We start from the raw sequence: 20,844 nt of genomic DNA, 5'->3' as shown, positions 1-20,844 counted from the left end.
ATGTCCTTGCACCAGCCCAGCTGACTCCTAAGGAGGTACAAACGTGCTTTATGGCATGTTCGCAACCCTCCCAGGCCAAGCCCTCAGTTTGGATTGCGCTCTTAGGGCCCAATCCTATCCAACTTTCTAGCTCCTGTGCAGCCGCAATGCAGTCCCGAGGTAAGGGAACAAATGTTCCCATACCTTGAGGAGACGTATGTGACTGCTGCCCCCACTGCAGGATGCAGAGCATGCCCCATTGGTACAGCTGCACTGGCCCTGGAAAATTGGATAGGAACTGGGCCTTAGTTGATAATAGTGTCAAAAGATTCATAATAAAGGCCTGTCCTATAGGAGATCATTCTATAGTATGTACAGTATGTACATACTTACCTGGGAGCAAGCCCCATTGAACTGAATGGAACTTATTTCTGGGTAGACATGCATAGGATTGCAATGTAAGAAACAGTCAATAGGACTTGAACTGTTTGTGGCTTTTAAGGATATATTTAGCACATGATTCATATGTCTCTTTTGTACACTGAGGATTTGTTGTTCCTTGCTATAATTTTCCATCCCTTCAGAACCGTTTTTGTGCTGTTGTTTTTGGCTCATAGGAACTATATGTTGCCAAGGGTGGGTGGGTGCGTGTGTGGGAGAGACAGAGACAGTGGTGGAAGAAAGCAAATCTTGACTGTATGGAGAACAAAGGAATGGAGAACACGAGAATTTCACTTACACTGTTTGTGCCTTTCCTAATGAAAAACTCTGTTCTCAGTGGAATTTGCCACTCACTGCATAGTGTTCAAGAGGTACAGAGATGTTGTCATGAGCTGTTCCACACAGGTAGGAATTTCTTGCATCTGTGGCATTAAATGATCAAGCACTTAAAACTATTTGGCTATTGTGGTTGATGAAGGTATCTGACAACAGATCATAATTTTTTTATTATAAGCAAGGCATTAAGGTAATAGTTTGGCTCTCTTTTTATGATGGATTTCAAGCTTTTAGTGGGGCAACTACCAAGAGGAATATGAGTTTTGTGCAACAATTATAGTTCCGCATCCTGATTTCTATAGGACTTTATGATGCATTGTTCTTTTGCCATGTAATCTGCCTCCCCACTGCAGGATGCAGTGCACACCACATTGGCACAGCTATGTCAGTGCTGGAAAGTTGGTTACGATTGCGCCCTGAGTGTGGTAACATCACATTGTGTTGCTGCTGAAGAATTTATTTACACATTAATGCACAAATGAGTCCTACATGATAACATTCCACTGAAATAAATACAGCACATGGCTTCAGAACTATATTGTGGCAGTCCTCTCAGTTTCGCTTTGTCTGAAGAATTGGAAAATAGGAAGTGTGACAAACATGTCATTAGATTCTTAAACATACCCCAGAGAAGGAAAATGAAGAAGTGCACAAAGTTGCGTACTTGCAGGATTTTCAAGACTGAAGTATGATTCTTAATGGGAAAGTAAAGTGAATGAGCAAATCCAATGAAATTCCAATAGAAAATAAAAGCTTCTATGAAGACACTTTTTCAAATCTTCTTCAAATCCAATGCAATATAAAAGCCTCTATGAAGACACTTACCTTGGGTTGCAATTGTATACACACTTGCCTACGAGTAAGTCCCATTCAACACAATGGGACTTCTGTCAGAGTAGACATGCGTAGTACTGCGCTGTATCTTGTACCTACTTGGGCTTATGGGAAAACTAGCAACCAAAAATAGCAATTGTTAATACCGTATTTATCTGAAACCTTTTGTCCTGACCCCTTGCCTCCATCCCTCATAAATGCATTTATTGAGGAACAAACATTTTTTATAGAGAGGGGACCAAGCCTGACCAGTCAACATTCTGTATGGGTGTGTTTTTCTTTTTTCTTTCTTTTTTCTTTCTTTCTTTTTTAAAACTATAATTTAAAAAAAGAGAAGAAGAAGGAAACGCACAATAAAATGAAAAGAAAAACGAACAACATTAAAAATTAGAAAACCTCAAAAAATGTAGCATGGACGGAGTTGAATATTCTAATTACTTATAACTTTATATCTTAATAATCTAAATTTCCACCTGTATATACTTTATATCTCCAACAGCCCATTTCAAATTGTTATTTCAGAATAATGTTCTCTATCCCTTACAATCTAGTCTTCAAATCCACAACTCATTAAGAGCCCAATCCTGAGCTTGGTGCTCCGGCTTTTCATAAGGCACGTTTGTGAGGCTTACCGCCGGGCTACTGCCTGTGCTAGCCCAGCGTAGGCCAGGCTAGCACTGGCCAGGCACCCAACCTCCGCAGCTTGGCAGTCTCACAGACCATTGAGCCGTGGAGAGGAAAGCGAGGGTGGAGGGAGAGGCAAGGAGGAGGCACTCCGGGGAGGGGGAGGGTGGGCGGAAGGTGGAGAGAGGGCAGGGAGGAGGTGTGACAGGGAGTTGGGGGGTAGGGAGAGGGTGGGCGGGAGGTGTGCCAGGGGGAGGGAGATGGGAGTCAGAGAGGTGGGTCTCCTGTCCTTTCATGTAGGGCTTGGCTCCCTACACAAATGCATTTAACTTACCACCGACCTTTTGGTTGTCAGTAAAGTGAGTAGCCCCATTGTGGGGCTGCTTCCCTTACCGAGGCGCCGCCGGTGGTAGCCCAAGGCACACAGGATGCGGCGGCAGCCATTTTTGGTGCTGCTGAAGCTGGGTGCCCTGCGCAGTTCAAGATTGGGCTGCCCCTCATTATTCTCTCTCTCATGAAGAAAGTCGATGATTTGTTTCCAGTGCTTCATAAAGTTTTCTGTTGAGTTCTCTCTAAGTAAAGTCATCAGTTTGGCCATTTCTGCAAGGTCCATAACTTTTGTCCATCATTCTTCTATTGACGGAGTTTCTGTAGTTTTCCAATATTGTGCATAAAGTATTCTAATTGCATTTATTCTATATAAAAATAAAGTTTCAAATCTTTTTACCACGGGCAGCCCAGTCCTGAGCTGCCTGGCGTGTGGGACTGCAGCGGTGCCGAAAATGGCTGCTGCTGCATCCTGCATGCTCCAAGCAGCCGCTGCCACCTCCTCAGTAGAAGGGGACTTTTGTCCCCTTCCCCCAGGTAAAGGGAGTAGCCCCGCAATGGGTTACCACTTGATTACCTGCTACTCGATTCACCGCCGACCAAAAGGTCAGCGGTGAGATAAGCCTTCATGTCAGGAGCTGAGCAACGCTCCACCAGTCCCATCTCCCTCCCTCCCCGCTCTCTCTTCCTGGCATGCCTCCCTTGCCCTCTCCCCACCTCCCCGTCACGCCTCCTCCCCACCCCCTCCCCGCCCTGCACCCACCTCCCTCCTCTCTGGAACACTGACTCCCCAACTCCCCCCACTTTCTGCTGCTCGATGGTCCATGTGACCGCTGAGTGGTGGAGGCCGGGTGCCTGCCTGGCCAGCGCTGGGCTAGCAAGGACACTCACCTGGCGTTGGGACTTGCCAACATGCCATAAGGTGTGCTGGTCGAGCTAGGATTGGGCTCTTACTTGGTGTCATATACTATCTATAAATTATATTGTATATGTTTTCCTTGATGTTGACATTTAGAGTAAATTTCATATGCTTATTCATAGTTTCTCCCATTTTTCTATTGAAAGTTAATGAGCCACATTTTTAGTCCAATGAATCATACATTCTTTAACCTGTTCATGTTCCATTTCAAGCAGGGGTGTGTTTTTTTTATGATATTTTTTTTTCCAAAATTTCTTGTTTCAAATAGCAAATTGTGGTGTTATATGTTTTTATTCCAAGGGTGCATTTTAATAAATTATAATTATAAATGATAATTATTTTTAAAATGTACTAGGTGGGTAATATAGATGATATAGTGTCAGCAAATGCAGCCACAGTATTATTTCTTACTGGAAAAGTAATCTATTTTAATTTCTGGAAAATTAACCAAAATGCGGTGTTTTGTGTTTTTATGCAGATATTTTAACACCAAAAAGACTGTGTTTGTGTTTTTATGCATTTTTAACAAAGCAAAACAAAAAAATCACCCCAGCCATGAGTGAGAAACACTTCAGTAACAGTTATGGGGGGAGGTGCAGTAAAGGAAGTTTACTATTGTATATAAGGAAACTTCCTATTGGAAATGGAGAGGGTCAAAGAAGGAAATGGGGCAAGGGAAGGGGAACATTGTGGAAAAGATAATGGGGAGCAGGAGCCCCAGCTATCTGCATGTCCCTTTGATAACCCCGATAACTGGGCCTGATTCACTTTTCCAAGTGGTGCTCCTCTTATATTTAACAGGGGGAGAGTAACTGTCCTTTTTTGCCCCAGCACAAGTTCTTTTTTAGTGGCTGTTTGCTGGTGTGTCTTCTGAATCTTTTGAGGTTCTGAGCCATTTTGGGACAGGGAGCCATTTAGTTCAGGGGTGTCCAGCATAAGGCCCGGGGGCTGAATGCAACCGCAGAAGCTTTTTATCTGGCTCTCAGCTGCTGAGCAATGCTGAGGTGTCACTGCTGAAAGTGTGGCCCACATTATATTTGGGCTCTCCCATATCTTGCAATATGACTTGTGTATTTTCTCTTCTGTCATTTGCAGCTAATGAGTTCCTACATGAGAAGAGAGTGCTTATTTCTGGACCTGGACATTTGACCTGTCTAATGACATCACTTCCTGCCTAGTGACATAACTTCTGGCCCTCAGCAGGCATCATGAATGCTATTCGGCCTGCTGTATGAAATGAGTTTGACACCCCAGCTGGGCAGCCCAATCTTGAGCTGCCTGGGGAGCCCAGGCTCCTGGGCGCCCTGGGCTACTGCAGGAGGTGCCTCAGGAGAAGGGGACTTTCGTCCCTTTCTCCCGGGTAAGGTAAGCAGCCCTGCAATGGAGCTACTCACTTTACCACTGACCAAAAGGCTGGCAGTAAGGTAAAGGCACTTGTGTAGGGCGCGGAGCCCTATACGAGTGCCTTGGATCCTGGGGACCTTGGATGTGGTGCCTTGGATCTTGGACCTGCCTCCCTCCCTCCCTCCCCCCCACATGCCTTCCCCCGCCCTCTCGCTGCCCCCCTGCTGGCCTCCCCCCTCCTTGGAACACCTCCTCCCCACCCCGTCCTGGCCCACGCCTACCTGCTGCAGCAGGGCGGTCCAGGAGCCTGCCAAGGACCTGCCAAGCAGTGGAAGCTGGGCGACCGCCCCACGCTAGCCCAGCTCGGGCTGGCGCTGGGCTAGCACGGGCGGGAGCCTGGCAGTGAGTGTTCAGCGGCACAGAGCCATGCCGCTGAGCACAGGATTGGGCTTTTAGTTATTTGACTTTGGGCCCAATCCTATCCTGGTGCAGCTGTAATGCAGCCCTGAGGAAAGGGATCAAATATTCCCTTACCGGGAGGAGGCCTCTGTGGCTTCCCCCTTACCATAGGATGTAGCGCATACCTCATTGGTATGGTTGCACCAGTGCTGGAATGTTGGATAGAATTTGACCCTTAGGGTCCAATCCTATCCAATTTTCCAGTGCCGGTGCTGCTGTGCCAATGGGGAATGCACTGCTTCCTGTGTTGGGGTTGCAGTCCAGAGGCCTCCTTAAGGTATGGGAACATTTGTTCCCTTACCTCCCGGGGTGCATTGCAGTTGCACCAGTGCTGGAAAGTTGGATAGGATTGGGCCCTTAGTCTGTAAACTGCTTTGTGAACTTTTTGTTGAAAAGCGGTATATACATATTGTTAACAACAACAGCAACAACATTTTGCATTCAGAAGTCTTCCATACTTGGGGCACTTCTAGCCCAGAGAGTGTGCACATACCCAGTGGTGTAGCTGGCAGGGATACAAAGTACTATGTTTTGCAGGTGCCTGAATGAAAAACTGAGTGCTTTGCCCTCCCCCCTAGCTACGCCACTGAGACAATCCACAGGAAAGTGAGAAGAGGATTGCAGTCTCAGAGCCATAAGAACATAAGAACATAAGAACAGCCCCACTGGATCAGGCCATAGGCCCATCTAGTCCAGCTTCCTGTATCTCACAGCGGCCCACCAAATGCCCCAGGGAGCACACCAGATAACAAGAGACCTCGTCCTGGTGCTCTCCCCTACATCTGGCATTCTGACTTAACCCATTCCTAAAATCAGGAGGTTGCGCATACACATCATGGCTTGTACCCCATAATGGATTTTTCCTCCAGAAACTCGTCCAATCCCCTTTTAAAGGCGTCTAGGCTAGACGCCAGCACCACATCCTGTGGCAAGGAGTTCCACAGACTGACCCATAGCCCAAGCCTATGCCTGACTACTCAGAAGTAAGTCCCATTATAATCAATGGAGCTTACTCCCAGTAGAGTGAGGAGAGGATTGCTATCTCAGAACCAAATCTTATGCCTGTCTGCTCAGAAGTAAGTGCTATACTAGTCAGTGGGGCATACTCCCAGGAAAGCTTATAGCCCAATCCTATGCCTGTCTACCCAGCAGTAAGTCCCATTATAGGTAATGGGACTAACTGCCAGGAAAGTGTGGCTAAGATTGCAGCCTTACAGCCCAAGCCTCTGCCTGTCTGCTCAGAAGTAAGCCCCATGACAGTCAGTGGGGCTTACTCCCAGGAAAGTGTGGCTAGGATCGGGCTGTCGGTCCACGTGCGGGGAGGGAGGGAGGGAGGCGCTGGCTCAGCCACCTGGCCCCGGCGAGCCCGCCCCCTCCGGCCAGCGCAGCCTCCTCGCGAGGCAGTCTCTTTAAAGCCTCCCGGAGGCCGGCCCCTTTCTCCTCCTCCTCGCCAGGCCCGGCGCGTGAGGCGAGCTGGCGCTAGAGCGCAGGCGGAGCCAGAGCCGGGCGGCTGGTGCTTGCAGCGGGCGGGCAGTCAGTCAGGCTCTCTTCCTCTCTCGCGGGGCGCTGCTGGTGGTCCCTGTGCGGGCGCGCCCTGGATGCTAAGGCTGTCCATGCGGGCACCTTCCGGAGGCTGCGACGCCAGGAGGAGCCGGCTCCCGCCCCGCCCCGCCTCCCCCAGCCAAGGGCACACGGCCCTCGCAGCAGCCCCGGCCCCGGCCCGGCCTTCCAGTGCCTTGCAGCGCGCAGGGGGACCCGCCGCAGCCCGGTGAGTGGGCGCGCGTCGCAGAGCGCACGGGGAGGCTGGCTGCGCTGCTGCCGCCGCGGCGCTTCCTCTGCCTGCAGTGGCTCTGGAGTGGGGGAGGAAGAGGGCCAGGGCTGGGCACAGGCGCTGGCCCGGGCGCCGCTGGACGCAGCTCAGCCCCACTGCCTCACACCTGCTCTGGGGAGGAGAGGGACAAAGGGAGGCGGCCTGGGTTTGGGTGAGGGGCGGGGGCTGGAGTCAGGCTTCCTGTGAGGGGGGCTGTCTGTCTGTGGGGGGGAGGTTGACAGTGGAGGGCACTTTCCCCACCAGGCCCAGGGAAAATCCCCACTGCTTGGGGGGGAGTTGAGAACTTGTCTGGGCAAAGCTGCTGTAGGAGCCAGACTTGCTTGCACTTCCTGGAAGATGGGCTGGCTGGCTGCCTGGCTAGAGCGTGGGTTTTTCCTGTACTGACTCCTGTGGGAGCCAACCAGAGGCGTAACTAGGGGGTCCTTGAGGGGCACTTGTCCCAGGCATTATGCTGGTGGGGGGGGGGTGCAACACACAAAGCAGTCTCTTCCTGGTACTGCTTTGCACCCCCCATTCCTTCTCCTGTGGAGGCTCCCCTTCTGTTTATCATGTAAGCCTCTACCATGTAAAGGTAGCGGTACATTTTGGACTCTTATGACCCAGAGTTTTCAAGGTTGCTGAATATAGGCTGAGTGTATATCTGACAATCCTAGGCAATACATTCCATGCACAATTGACTAAAAATATTTATTCTACAAATAACTTTATGTAAGAGAGAACTGAAAGTTCTCAGTAACTAAGTACAGGCATGCCCTCTTATCCACAGGGGCACTGTTCCAGAACCCCCATGGTTACCTGAAACCACGGATACAGACAAGTGCCCATCCCTGTGGTCTGTGGGTGCTTATAAGGCATTAAAGGAAGTTTCTCTGTGAAACCGGAAATTGCGTTATTTGAGCTATACGCTGAGCCTATCAGAAGCCAGGGACAGATGTTCCCAGCCTCTATTGAGCTCTGGAGATGAGGGAATTGGAGCTCTGCTTGTCTCCAAAGGGGGGGGGCAGGAGTGTGCATGCTGGGAGGGCCCAGACCTGATCTGCGGATAACTGAATCGGGATCCGCAGATAAGAACATAAGAGCCCTGCTGGATCAGGCCCAGGGCCCATCTAGATATGGGCCCTCCTGTATTAAGATAGGCACAGAACTAGTTTAAAAAACCAAAGCAATCTCTGACACCAACTCCCTCCTACCAGAGTACTGCAGAACCCCAGATTACTAAAAAAAAACAACCAACTCCAAGATTTAAGAGTAGGAAGCAAACCCAAGGGACAAACAGAAAGGGAAGTTGACTGTCTGTAGTAGAAGTAATGGGGGGGGGCACAAAGCTGCCAGTGCTGCCTCCCCTGGGGAGAACCAGGAAGTGACATCACAGTCATGTGACATCATTATGTAACTGCCCCAGGCACCAGGGCTTGTAGTTACACATCTGGATCTGACCATGCTGTGGCTGTGCTGAAGGCCATGGCCAGAGAGATTTGCTGAACTGGATGACTTAACAGAACACAATCCTTATTTTGTATCGAGTATAAAACCCTCTCTTGTGGAGTGGAGTGGGTGGCGGAATGACTTCTTCAGGCTCTGGTTGTGAGCTTGTTCTTTGTGTCTCAGTTGTAGCTTGCTTGGGAGATGTTTGAGGAATTGCTGGATTTCCTGGGGGAAAGCTGGAGATTGCGACTGCCTGGAAAGAAAGCAATTTTATCTAATTCATATTCTCTTGGAGAACATCATATGCTTTGCTAGCTACTTACTGGAACAACGCCACTGCTTGGGAAGGTGAATTAAACTTTTGCTTTTGGGACCTACCTTGGTTAAAAAGAAGGGCAAAGTAAGATGTGGTAGGGAAAAGAATAAACAGTCTGTTATTGGAATAAGAGAATGAATGCTTTGCTTTTCTGTAACATGTGCCTCTTCTGAGAAAATGCATTGCTAATTGTATATAATGTGGCCGTTGTGCTGATTCTGGTTGATCTTAATATCAGCCTGCTAACAGCTAGAATGTGTTCTACAATCAGTTTAACTTATGAAGTAGAAGAGGCCACAATAGTCTGTTAACCTGATGAGGGAGGGTTTATCTTTGGCCTTGTCAGTTCCTTGTAAAAATGTATATGCAAGATCAGCATAAAGATGTTTCTTGAAAGCAGTGGCAGCCTTAAAATCTCTTTAAACTTTGTTGCAAGTTGTGATGGTTGTGTTTGTAACTATGATGACACTATCCTGATTCTTAGTAACTTGATGCTGAATTTTCTTATAAAAGCTCTAAGGCTGCAAACCTATAACACTTTTCTGGGAGTAAGCCCCACTGATCACAATATAACTTCTGAATAGGCTTACTTGTACTGTAAATCTGTTCCAGCTTTTCACGGTTAGTGAATTTCAGACACTGATGTATATGGAAGAAGCTGGCAGAAAGTGCCAAAACAATGCCTGTCTGACAACTTGCATGATAAGAGTTTAAGTTCTTAGCTTTTTGGTTCTAGTGTATTTGTCAATTTTCATTGGGGTTTGCTGTATATTTTTTGAAACTTCACTACCTTCCAAATGGTAGAATTGCTTCTAGTATATAGTTTTATCTGAAACAAAATCCCAATTGATATTTGTTTTTAAATGTCTACAGACTTTTTTCTTGAAATAATTTTTGTGTAAGCATAAGTGACACTGTTAGGCTTGAAAAGCCAGAGCGCCTGCGTCAATATGGAAAGCAGTTTGAAAATTGGTGGTGGGGGGCGGTGGGAGGAAATGACACTCAATACATGAGAGAGCTTAGTCTTGTACTCAATACCTATTTTTAAAATCACAAGTAAACAGAGTATAATTCCTTTTAAATTTAGTACTGTCAAATAACTCATTAGGCTCGATTGCCTTTGTTTAGGATGTTCTAGTAGGCGTTGTTTGAATGGCTGCTTATGACTGTAACTGCGTATCTGGTTGTAGTGGGAGGAAGAAGGGAACTGGAAGATATTTGAAGTTCTTTGGTAATCTGTTGTTGCCATTTCCTTTGTGTTCCTGTAAATGTTATGTAATAAAGGTTTCACTTGGCAAGATCCTTCATATCACTCTAGCTATGCAGTGGCTTTTGAAAGAATGAGCTTGTAGAAGACACATTTATCTTCTATCACCAGTGAGAAGGTTTTGAAAACCTAGGAGAGGGCTGTTTCTTTAAGTTTTCAGCATCCTGATCCTTTCCTAAATTTATACACTAGATTGTCTAGTCTTGTGCAGTCTAAGGCCTCTGGCCTACTGCTTAGATCTTGCAGCAGAAAAGACACTGTATGTCCATTTCAGTATGCTTGGCCTGTTCCAGAACAAGGGCAGAAGTGAAACTGAAGCACATACAGAGCCCCAAGATCTATGTAGGTAGAACACAGAAGGAAAGCAAGATAAATTGTTTGTGTGCGCCATGGCGAGATAAAACAGTTGAATGACCTGTGTGTATTCTGAGTGCTTTAAGGACTAAAAAGTTTGTCTTCCTGTATTTTGTTTTCCTAATTCTGAAAACATAGCTTCTTAACTCATTTCTGCCGAGTCCACAGATGTACACATTTGTTCCCTGTTGCATATATGCAATGTTGGGCAGAAATTGTTTAAAAGAAATCTAAAAGTCAAGAGAACCTAGTAGTTAAAATCCTTCTTCCCTTTACCAACTAGGAAGAGGTAAAATGCTGTTTCAAAATTCTTAGCTGCAGAAGAAGCTTTATATTGAGTTGGACTTTTGTCCATGTGCCATATTAATACTGACTGGCAATGTCTCTCCAGAGAGTCAGACAAAAATTTTTCACTGCCCTATTGGGAGATGCTAGGATTGGACCTGGGATGTTCAGCATTTGACATACATGCTCTTTCACTGAGCTGTGGCCCCTCCCTATGTACACCTCCCTGTACACTTATACCAGGAATTTAATTTTATTTACATTTCCGTCCTGCACTTAATGTGTAATTTCTTTCAGCTCTGTCTACAATCATTTCAGATATTGTCATCATGGAGACGGTGGATGTGCAGACCTTGTGAATCTGAACTGCCTGTATATATAGTGAAAAAGTGTCATGAGGAAGGCTCATAATGTTATGTTGTAACTAGTTTAATGATTAGCCTTATTTATCATAGTAAGAGATCCATTATTTTGGGAAGAGTTCTAGTTATATTTCTTTAAGAGATAAACTTGGAGTTGGTGACTTGTCAGTTGTGCTCTGCATTTTTCTCTGTTGTAAAACTACTTTTGTCACACAAAAGGAAGACAGTGTTATTGAAGCTGAGGCAATTTAAACTGATTTTTGTTAGTATTCACAGGCGTACCATCTGACCAAATATTCTTTTGCTAGCTGTTCGCTTTGGGATGGGAGAAGAAGGGGGAAAATGTGACTGTTTCATCTATGTAGGATTTATTTTTACCTTGGAGCATCTTTGCACAAAACATTTGGAACACTTTTTTTTTAAAATGCTTTATTGGGAGCAGTTACTGGAAGCTTAATTCTTCTGGAAGTGAATTCATTTTGACAGCCAGAAGAGCAGAATTAGCTTTATATTATGTTGGTTGCCTCACAGAGAGGGAACAAAAACAGGAAACTGTTCAGAGAGCTTGTTCTGTGCTGGAGTTTGCTAACAGGATGTTTTCACTGAACCAAAGTTGCTCGGTTAAACCTAATGGTACTTATAAAGATTATTTTGATATAATGCCATGACATTTTTGGAACAAGGTTTAATTATTGCGTTTGCAAAACAGTGTACATCATTGGTTTCCAAGCAGGAGGGTCATGGCCTACCAGGGGAACCAGAAGCCGGCCATGCCCCCTTAAGTGCTGCAGTGATTCTGGCACCACTGTGACCAAGGGGCTTTGTAATGTGCCTGGGGGAGTAGGGCTGGCCATCTGGAGTATGCAGGGGAGGCTCACAGCTCTCTCTGCGGGCCTTCCCACTGCCCCAAACAGTTCTTATCTCTGATCATGGCCCACTTCCCATTTGCGATCACGAGGCATTGGGGGCCATGACAAACTTGAGTGATAGGTACAATACTTGTTACATCACCTATGCTAACACCACTTTGCTTGAATCATAATGACTGCAAAAGTGAGGAAGGCGGCGGGCGGTGGTAAGGAAGACGGGCTCTCAAAGCAGGTGCTCATGCTGATCTATCTTCACAGCAGAAAGGACCAATTTGTCTCATGTCACTTAAAGCTGCCCTTGAGGAATTAGTAGTCTTCCTGGAAATCAGCCCACCTGCCAATAGATCCACTTCACATGCATGAAGTTGAATGTAGCAGTATTCTTGGCAGCAGCTTAATGGACTTTTCTTTTACAGTGTTGTGATTGTACTTGCTTAGCTGATGGGGCATGAGAGGAAGAAGAAATGAGTTCTTAAAAATACTTGAACATGTTGAGCTCTCTGTTTGCTATTATTCTTTGAATAGGTGTTTGGTGGCACAGATCTTTTGATACCATATGGAAAATGTCTTGAAAAATGGAGTCTTGAGGTGGCACAACTTTTTTTCTAATATATAATTCATGTCTTGTGAAAATTTTGAAAGATCTTGGATGGCTGTCCTAAATGGTGGGGTTTAAAACCAAGCTGGCATAGTAAAATTGAGAAGTATAATCTTGGTTTCTGGAGACCCAGAATTTTCCATTTAAATAAAAAGCTAATCAAAAAAGCTAGTGCTGCTCTGTAAGTCAGTACAGGTGCACTAAAACATTGACCGATCAACGTTTGCTGCATAAAATACAGTACGGTTGTTCGTTTGTGATCCAAATACAGATCTTTTCCTACAAGTTTCCATTCTTCTAACTTCTGCTGTGGGAGCAAATCATTTTCCTCCCACTGAAAGCACCATATTTTGTGCTTTGGGAAATACAGCTGGCATCATTGGCACTTCTAGGTTTTAAAGCTTCAGTTGTTCACTGTTCAGCACATTTGTGTCTTGCCCTTCCTTTAGGGAACTAAGAGCAGCAATTAACCACAATAACAATCTGAATTTGCCAAAGGACATGCTGTGAGCTTCGTGACTGGGTGGGGATTTTAAACCTAGGTTTGCCACAACCAGTGTTGCACTTCAGGCGCTGTACCATGCTGACTTGCAGTAATGGCAAAACTGCACAGGACACAAAAGACTTACGCAAGTGAAGATTAGAGGACTTTTGCTTGAAGTGCACAACTAAAGATACAGCGTAACCAATTGAAAGATAGACAAACTCAACAAAGAGTTAAGAAATTCTGGACCCTTTTTCATGCTGCAACAAGTAACCATGAAGAAGGTATGTAGGCAGTAATCAAGGTGGGGGGGGGGGGAGTAACTTCCCAGGTCATAAAAAAGCAATGTGTAGCTAGGTATTGTTGAACTTCTCAACAGGCTTTATTTTGTCATGCTTAGAGTTCTTTAGACAGTGGACACAACAGAATTGATTTAAATGTTTCTGCATTGATTGAATTGTAATATCAGCTGAGTATAGAGCTGCCTGCAGGCAAATTGGGTAATGAGGAAAATGTTAATTATAAGGTTTAAGTTTTCAGGTTGGATGCCAAAAGCAGATCTCTTGGGGAGCTAACTACATATTACATACAAATATGGGTAAAAGTGTTCTAATGCTGAAAAGCAGATTCTGAAGAAAGGTAATTAATAGTAGAACAACAGCAGAAAAATAGTGGTTAACTCTTTTTTCTTTATCTCTTGCTACTTCTGTATTCTAAATGTTTATTACTCTGCTTGGAATTACCCTGCATCAAAAAATAAAATCCAAGTGGCTAGGGTTTTTCTGTAGCTTGTTCCTAATTTTGGTCACTCATCATACATGAGATATGCCTGTAGGCTATGTGTGCCAACATATGAGAGGTAAGCTTTTTAAAAAATTGTGTGTATGTACTGATGAGACCCAGGGCATTGTGTTATGTGGTGGGACAGAAAGATAAGGTTGCATGTTGGGGAACACTGGATTATGCAGTATACAGATGTCCACTCCTTTGTCTTGAAATGTGTGATTCTGATAATACTATGGTTATAATTGTGTGGGATTAATATGCTGGAAACATAAATGAGTGCCATGGCTTGAGGATTCCCAGATTACCAAAATAGTTTATGTGACACTATCATGAGAAAGTAAACTGATGGACAGTAGTATAAGTAGTGGGTGTGAGAGTTCCTTGTGCTTCTCCTTCCCTATTGCCAATGTAATGTATAGGTTGCTGTTACACATGTCCACTGTGGTCATTTGTGTGCCCCATGTCATTTAATTCTGGATTATGGGTGTAACCACTAGTGAATCAATGGTTTGGAATCAGAGGAGCAGGTGACTGCCACATCTGTTTGTGCTGATAAGGCTAACATCTGCCCTGACATATGTTGTTAATGTATGTATTTCCATTCCAACAAACTACTTCAGAAAGTAATTGTGGATAAATGAAACTTCTCTCTGTTTTAAAACAGGATTGTGGGGGCAACTTTTTTCAACGAAGTCTAGCAGTGAACATAGCTGGAATACATTTGTTTGATATAATAAATTTGAGAGCCAAGCACAAAGGGTGGGAATGAAACCTAAGCCACTGAGTACTTTGTTCCTTTATCTACAAAAGTGGCTGAAAATGATGCAGATTCAGTGTTTGCATTCAGTTCTTGTTTACTTGAATAAACTGCTGGGGCTCTTCCTCCTTCTGTGAGATATTTGTAAGCATGCTTGTGCACTCAGGTAAAGCTTCCAAATATGGTTGCGATAACAAAGGCTAGCTTTTTGGTCAGGAGGTGGGAGCAGTGTTAAAAAGAGCATGCTAACTCTTATGTTCGTTGTGGCCTTGGCTGACATCTGACAAATTCCTGTTTACTAACCTGTTGCTATTAATCAAGGATCATGGCATTTAGTATTGATTAAAGAAAGACCTTGTAAGCTTCACTTCAGGCTGTCAACTAGGCACTCCTTAGAAATTGGGAAATGACCTGTCTTGACATAATGATTGTTCTTTGAGAGGAAATGGTAACATTCTAGGAGGTGGAGAGGTGAAATTATCTATTCAGATGACTGCTGATATATGCAGAGTACTGGTCTAGTGAATTAATGTCCTAGAATCCAGGTGTTCAGATACAGGTTTCCTAATGTAACGTTATGCTTGTATAATTGGAAACCATTCTCGTCCTGCTTGGCTTCTTGTGTATCTAATTATGAGGTATGCTTGAATAGGAAGTAGGGCAGCATGAGATATGTGGGAAGTGAGACTGTGTGCTGCCATTCTCCCCTTGTGGTAGTCATCCTGCAGCAGCAAGATGAGAAGCAATTATACTTTTACCCAAGTGAAGTGGTACAATTCTGAAGGCTGTCAAGGCAAATATTCTTTAAGTAGCGAAAGTACACATACTCAAGGTATGAGGACAAAAGAGGAGGATGTTGAAATATAAAAATGGTTAGTATGTATATGAGCTTGAGATTATTTAGGCAATATGGTACCACAATTTGTATTGCATTTCTTCAATCTTTTTCTGTAACCGCGTCTGTTTAAATTATTTTTTCTTGGGCAACTCCAAATTATTTTTGGGCATATTCTGTTTAAGTTTCCCTGTCATCTGACCTTAGCAGGATTGCTGTGAGGGAGGTGTGCTCCTCTTGGCATCTGAGTCCTTCTTGCCTCCAGAGAAAGAGTAGAAACTAAGGGAGGTTAACTGGCCCAACAGCCAGGATCCCTGAACCAGGCCTCAGAGTTCAGCAAGTGGGGAGGGGGTTGCTTCACTCTTCTTTCTCCTTCTTGTCCACTTGGCTCTTTCCTGCCCTAATCCCAGGGGAGCAGACACAGAGCAGTCCTTGGGTAGCCTGGCTGGAGAACTCTTCATCATGTGCCCTGAGTGCCTTATGAAGCCCTGAGCCCTCCTCTTCCTGGGCTGCATCTCTCCCCTCTCCACACTTTATCTGGTCCAGCCCTGGAGTCAAAGGGCCAGCACTGCCCCAGAGTAGGAAGGCCCTCATCCTCAAGGAGCAGCCAACCCTGTGCCTTGATGGCTTGGGGGACAGTAGGAAGACCAGATGTACAGCCATGTTTTGGCTGTAGAGTGCTTGTGGCTGCTCCCCCAGCAAGGTTGTGATGGAACATATGGAGTCTCACAGACTGTGGGGCTAGTCCAGAAGTGGACATCCTGTTATGGAAAAACCAATTTCATCCCTTTGTAAAGGTGCAGATCATTCATTTTTCTTGGTATTGTTACTGATAATATAAGTGGTTTTGCAGTGTCACACTGCAAGTGGACACTGCTTGTCCCTCTTCCCACTGGCTGTTTTTCTGCTCCAGATTGCCCCCACTGCCCCCTTCATGGCATTCCAAAAGCATGTTGGAAGGCAGACTTGCAGTTGGAAATCCGTTAAACCCTTTGTCTGCTGGTTGTCATTTCACTCCAGTCATGCCTGCCCACTCTGCTTTTGATAGTGTTTAATAGCTTTTAAAAAATTAATAAAGGAGTAGGGAGAAGGTTGCATGATCTGTGCACAAAGTGTGGCCTTTAGTAGTCTGTACTTGGTTATATTGTATGTCTCTTTCTCAGCAGCAGAGAGTGGTCAGCAGTTCTGTGGTTGGCTATTTAATTTTTTTAATTTGGAAGGCCATTCATTATTGGCAGATCAGTGAAGTGGCGAGTCCTTGCAGATAGCTACTTATTCAAATAACTTATATCCCATCTGCCCTCCAAATATGTGAGTGGCTAATTTGGGCTGACCTGTCTTATTTGTGCCACCAAGTCCGTGGTAAGGCCTTTCTCCTGGGGAAAACCTTTCATCTTCAGTGCCCTTATGTAGAGCTGAAGAAAAACTGATTTGTGAAGTGCCAACATTGTAGTCTGTAGACAAACTCTAGATGTCTGGGATTTTTCTGGTGCTTCTCTCTTCGCCCAATATATTTCTTTCATAAACTTTCAGGAGTGGGGAGGGGAAGGTAGTGATTGATGTAGTTGCCTAGGGTTAGCAGGGCTGGACTTGCAGTGAAGTGAGCTGAAGCAGTCACATGGAACAGCATCTTTGAAGGGGTGTCAAATGGACAAGTCCCTGGCCCATCTGGTGGGCTCTGAGCTTGTTTCAGCTTGCTCACGGCAAGTCGGAAGAGGATCGCAGAAAATAAAGAATCTGCAGCTCCAGATAGCTACTCCCTACCTTGCTGGTGCTTCATATGATCCAGGCGGACAGGGAGAAGCTTTCTGGAGCCCATCCCACTTCCCTTGTTTTACAAGAGGACCCTGTCCAGCCCCTTTCTCCCTCCCCTGTGCCACTTCTGTTTGAAATGAGAGAAGCAGTGAGAAAAAGGGGAGAGGCTGCACAAGGACCTCAGTTAAGTCAAGGGACCTGCTGTGATGCTGTGTCTTCTCCCCACCTATCCCTGGGCACTATTTGGCAACCTCCTGCTTGCTTGCTGACTCACCTGCTATGGGGATATGTGTGCAAGTGAGCTCAGGGGTGGCAAAATTGAGGGGGAAGGATTTTGGTGGTGTGCAAGCACTAAAGGCTTGATATACCATGAAGGTGTAATTTTGTAATTTTAATTTTCCAACTTCTGCCATCTGGCAGATCTCTTATTTGTACACATGGGCTGATTTGCAGCTTGCTATTCAGATGAGGTGAATAGTATTTGCCCCCCTATCACCTCAGGGTCAAGATGTCTCTGTGGTTATTCACCAACTGCACATGCATCTTCACAAAACAAATTGGAACTGCACATGCAAGTCTGTGTCAGTTCTGCTTTAAACGTTACTAGTTCTGTAAGGCAGAAGCTATGTGGTGACTGAGATGCATAGGTAGTTGCTGTATTTCTCAATTGCCTGGCAGCTGGTTGTACTTCCCCTCCTTCTTTTCCTCTGTCATATAAGGAAGTACACAAAGGCTAGCAGCCCAGCCCAACCCAACTCCTAAAGCATTGTCCTTGCTTTCTGGTACAAGAAAGCATTCAGAGAGCTTGGCAGTGCTGTTGTCCTGATGCGTCCTGGGAGTTCATGGTGAAAGGCTGCGTTGGTGGATGTAACTGGTTCTTTATGCATCCTCATAGCTGAACAAATAAAAGGTGAAGTTTGCTCGGGTGAGGAGACCAGAAGGTAAGTATATAGTAACCCCCTGGAATTATCTGCTACCCTACAGGGAGACCTTGATTCTTGCTGTGTCTTGTTATATACGAGTATGTTCAACTATGCAATCCTGTAGTCTTCAGCATTGTGTTGGTAGTACATTGTATAGTTAACCAGCAGATATGATTTTCAGCTGGACCTTAATGGCTTTAGATGATTCCATCAAGTGCTGTCCTAACCCTGTCAGGTTTGCCAGAAAGAGGAATCTCTTGGGCAACCTGATCCTGTGCTGCTCAGCAGCAGAGCTCCAGCCCCACTGCCGGAGCTGGGTGTCTTAAAAGTGCTGTAAGTGAGCTCACTGGCAGTGAGCTCTCTGGGTGCTGGGCCTCAACATTGAAAGGACACAAGCCAGGAGTGCTGGGTGGTGGGTTTCCCCATGGGGCAGGGAGGGAGTAAAACTGAGTGGGGGGGGAGAGAAGGCTGAAGGGCATATCAGGGCTGGAAGGGGGCAGAGGCTGCCACTGAATCCTTTGCCCCCTCCTGAGCTGCCTGATACTGGTTTCCTGTTATTGGTTTCCTTGGTTCTGTGCCAGCTCAAGGCACAGACCTGTTGGGGCTAGCAGTGCTTGATATGGGGTAAGGGAACTGAGGGGTTCCCTTATCCCAAGGACACTTTCAGCAGCTTCCCTTGCCCCACAGAATACAGTGGTGGCTATTTTGGTGCCTCTGTACTAATGGGTTCTGGGAAAGGATAGGATTGGGTTCCTTGGAGATGGCTTCAATATTTAATTACAGCACAAAGGACATTTGGGCCTAGATTGACCTTATCTACTTAGAGCTTGACAAGCAGTGGTCTTTGTGGAAGATTTCCTTTTCTTCCAAAGTGAGAAATCAAGGTACCTATGGAAATGGGGCACATTGCTTATTTACCAATTTCATTGTCCAGTTTGTGTAACAGGGCAGGCCACAATTGTGTTGTGCTGTGTTAGAGAGTAACTGGTTTCAAGTATCAAGCTGGCCACCTTTAAAAGCGCCAGTATTTCCTCCTCCCCTCCCAAAGGGGGGGGGGGTTGTTTCATATGTACTCTTCTCTTGAGCGTCTGACCATTAGGCAGAAGTGACTGTAATGAATGAAGGACTCTGTCTTCCTCTAGAACAGGGGTGCCCAAACCCCGGCCCTGGGACCACTTGCGGCCCTCAAGGCCTCTCAGTGCGGCCCTCAGGTTGCCCCCAGTCTCCAATGAGCCTCTGGCCCTCTGGAGTTTTGTTGGAGCCCATACTGGCCCGACACTCCGCTCTCAGCGTGAGGGCAACTGTTTGATGTCACAGGTGAGCTGTGGATGAGGGTTCCCTCCACTGCTTGTTTCACATCTGTGATGCAGTAGCAGCAGCAAAGGAAAGGCCAGCCTTGCTTTGTGCAAGGCCTTTTATAGGCCTTGAGCTATTGCAAGACCTTCATTCATTCATATAAGTTCCATCTTTAATATATTCATTTATGTAAATTTATTCAAATTTTAAATGTGAATTAGTTCTCCCCCCCCCCCCCGGCCTCCTGACACAGTGTCAGAGAGACCATGTGGCCCTCCTGCCAAAAACTTTGGACACCCCTGCTCTAGAACATAAAGGCTACTATTAGTAGCATCTTAAAGATCTACACAGATCTGTCTGTTAGTCTATAACAGGGGTACCCAAACCCCAGCCCTGGGGCCACTTGTGGCTCTCGAGGCCCCTCAGGTTCATCTTCAATGAACCTCTGGCCCCCCGGAGATTTGTTGGAGCCCGCACTGGTCCAATGCAGCTGCTCTCAGCGTGAGGGCGACTGTTTGACCTCTCACGTGAGCTGTGGGATGAGGGCTCCCTCCACTGCTTGTTGTTTCACGTCTGTAATGCAGTAGTGGCAGCAAAGGAAAGGCCAGCCTTGCTTTGTGCAAGAGATGGCAGTTACCCAATTGTTTAATTTAAAAGCAATTGCTTCCCTGTGAGGTTTTTTTTTGGGGGGGGGGAGCACACTAAGGAATTTGGAAGACGTGGAATGGTTGTCTGAAATTGAGTAGTGATGTTCAGGAAGGCCAAAAGTTGTCATGGTAATTGGTGCTACAACTTGTAAATTTGGAATGCTTGAGACATTTTGGAATCTAGTGTCACTAAAACACTAGAAACATGGGTTCTCTTAAAATAGTTGCATATTCATAAAGCACCAAGAACTTTGATTGTGTGTTTTCTGGGGGAGCTTATATTTGAGAGATTCTAGGTTTGGCTTCAATTCAAAAATTGCCATTACTGTTGCTGGAAGTTGGAAGTAAACACTCCATGACATAAGTATTGCACTGAGTATAAAATTTTACTCCTTGTCTGACATTGGAGAGACTGGAGCAGGGGTGTCAAACATAGGGCGTGCAGCCCATGGAACCAATTTATCCGACCCCCGTTATAATTGGGCTCTCTCATATCTTGGAAATGGGAACAAGTTTTGCACATTTTCTCTTGTAATTTGCAGCTGATGTGAGAACAAAGTTCTTATTTCTGACCATCACCTACTTAACTATGTCACTCCCTCCTTAATTATTTACCAACTTCGGGCTCTCATAGGTAATGTGAATTTAATTTCAGCCTTCTGTATGAAACAAATTTGACACTCCTGGTCTAGAGCAATGTCTTCTGAGCCTTTTACTGGTTATGTACTACTTTTTTCAATTTCTTACCCTAAAACAGTAGTATTGACATTTCTTCAGAGACTGTCAAACTT

At 45.5% G+C, this 20,844-nt stretch overlaps 1 protein-coding gene across 2 annotated transcripts in view; it reads left to right on the top strand.

Annotated features, from left to right (window-relative positions):
• Window positions 1-6,769: 6,769 nt before the first annotated feature.
• The window catches only part of SUSD6 (sushi domain containing 6), an 88,896-nt gene continuing 74,821 nt past the window's right edge, over window positions 6,770-20,844 (top strand). Inside the window, exon 1 of one of the 2 annotated variants that reach the window (XM_066638902.1) lies at window positions 6,770-7,031. The gene's annotated coding sequence lies outside the window, so the exon portion shown is untranslated. Of the gene's footprint in view, window positions 7,032-8,779; window positions 8,868-20,844 lie in introns of those variants that run through there. The other variant, XM_066638910.1, reaches the window with a different exon arrangement.

The sequence above is a fragment of the Tiliqua scincoides genome, chromosome 1, assembly GCF_035046505.1.
Source record: "Tiliqua scincoides isolate rTilSci1 chromosome 1, rTilSci1.hap2, whole genome shotgun sequence".
NCBI classification, from domain to species: domain Eukaryota; kingdom Metazoa; phylum Chordata; class Lepidosauria; order Squamata; family Scincidae; genus Tiliqua; species Tiliqua scincoides.
This window is presented reverse-complemented; position numbering and strand designations above follow the sequence as displayed.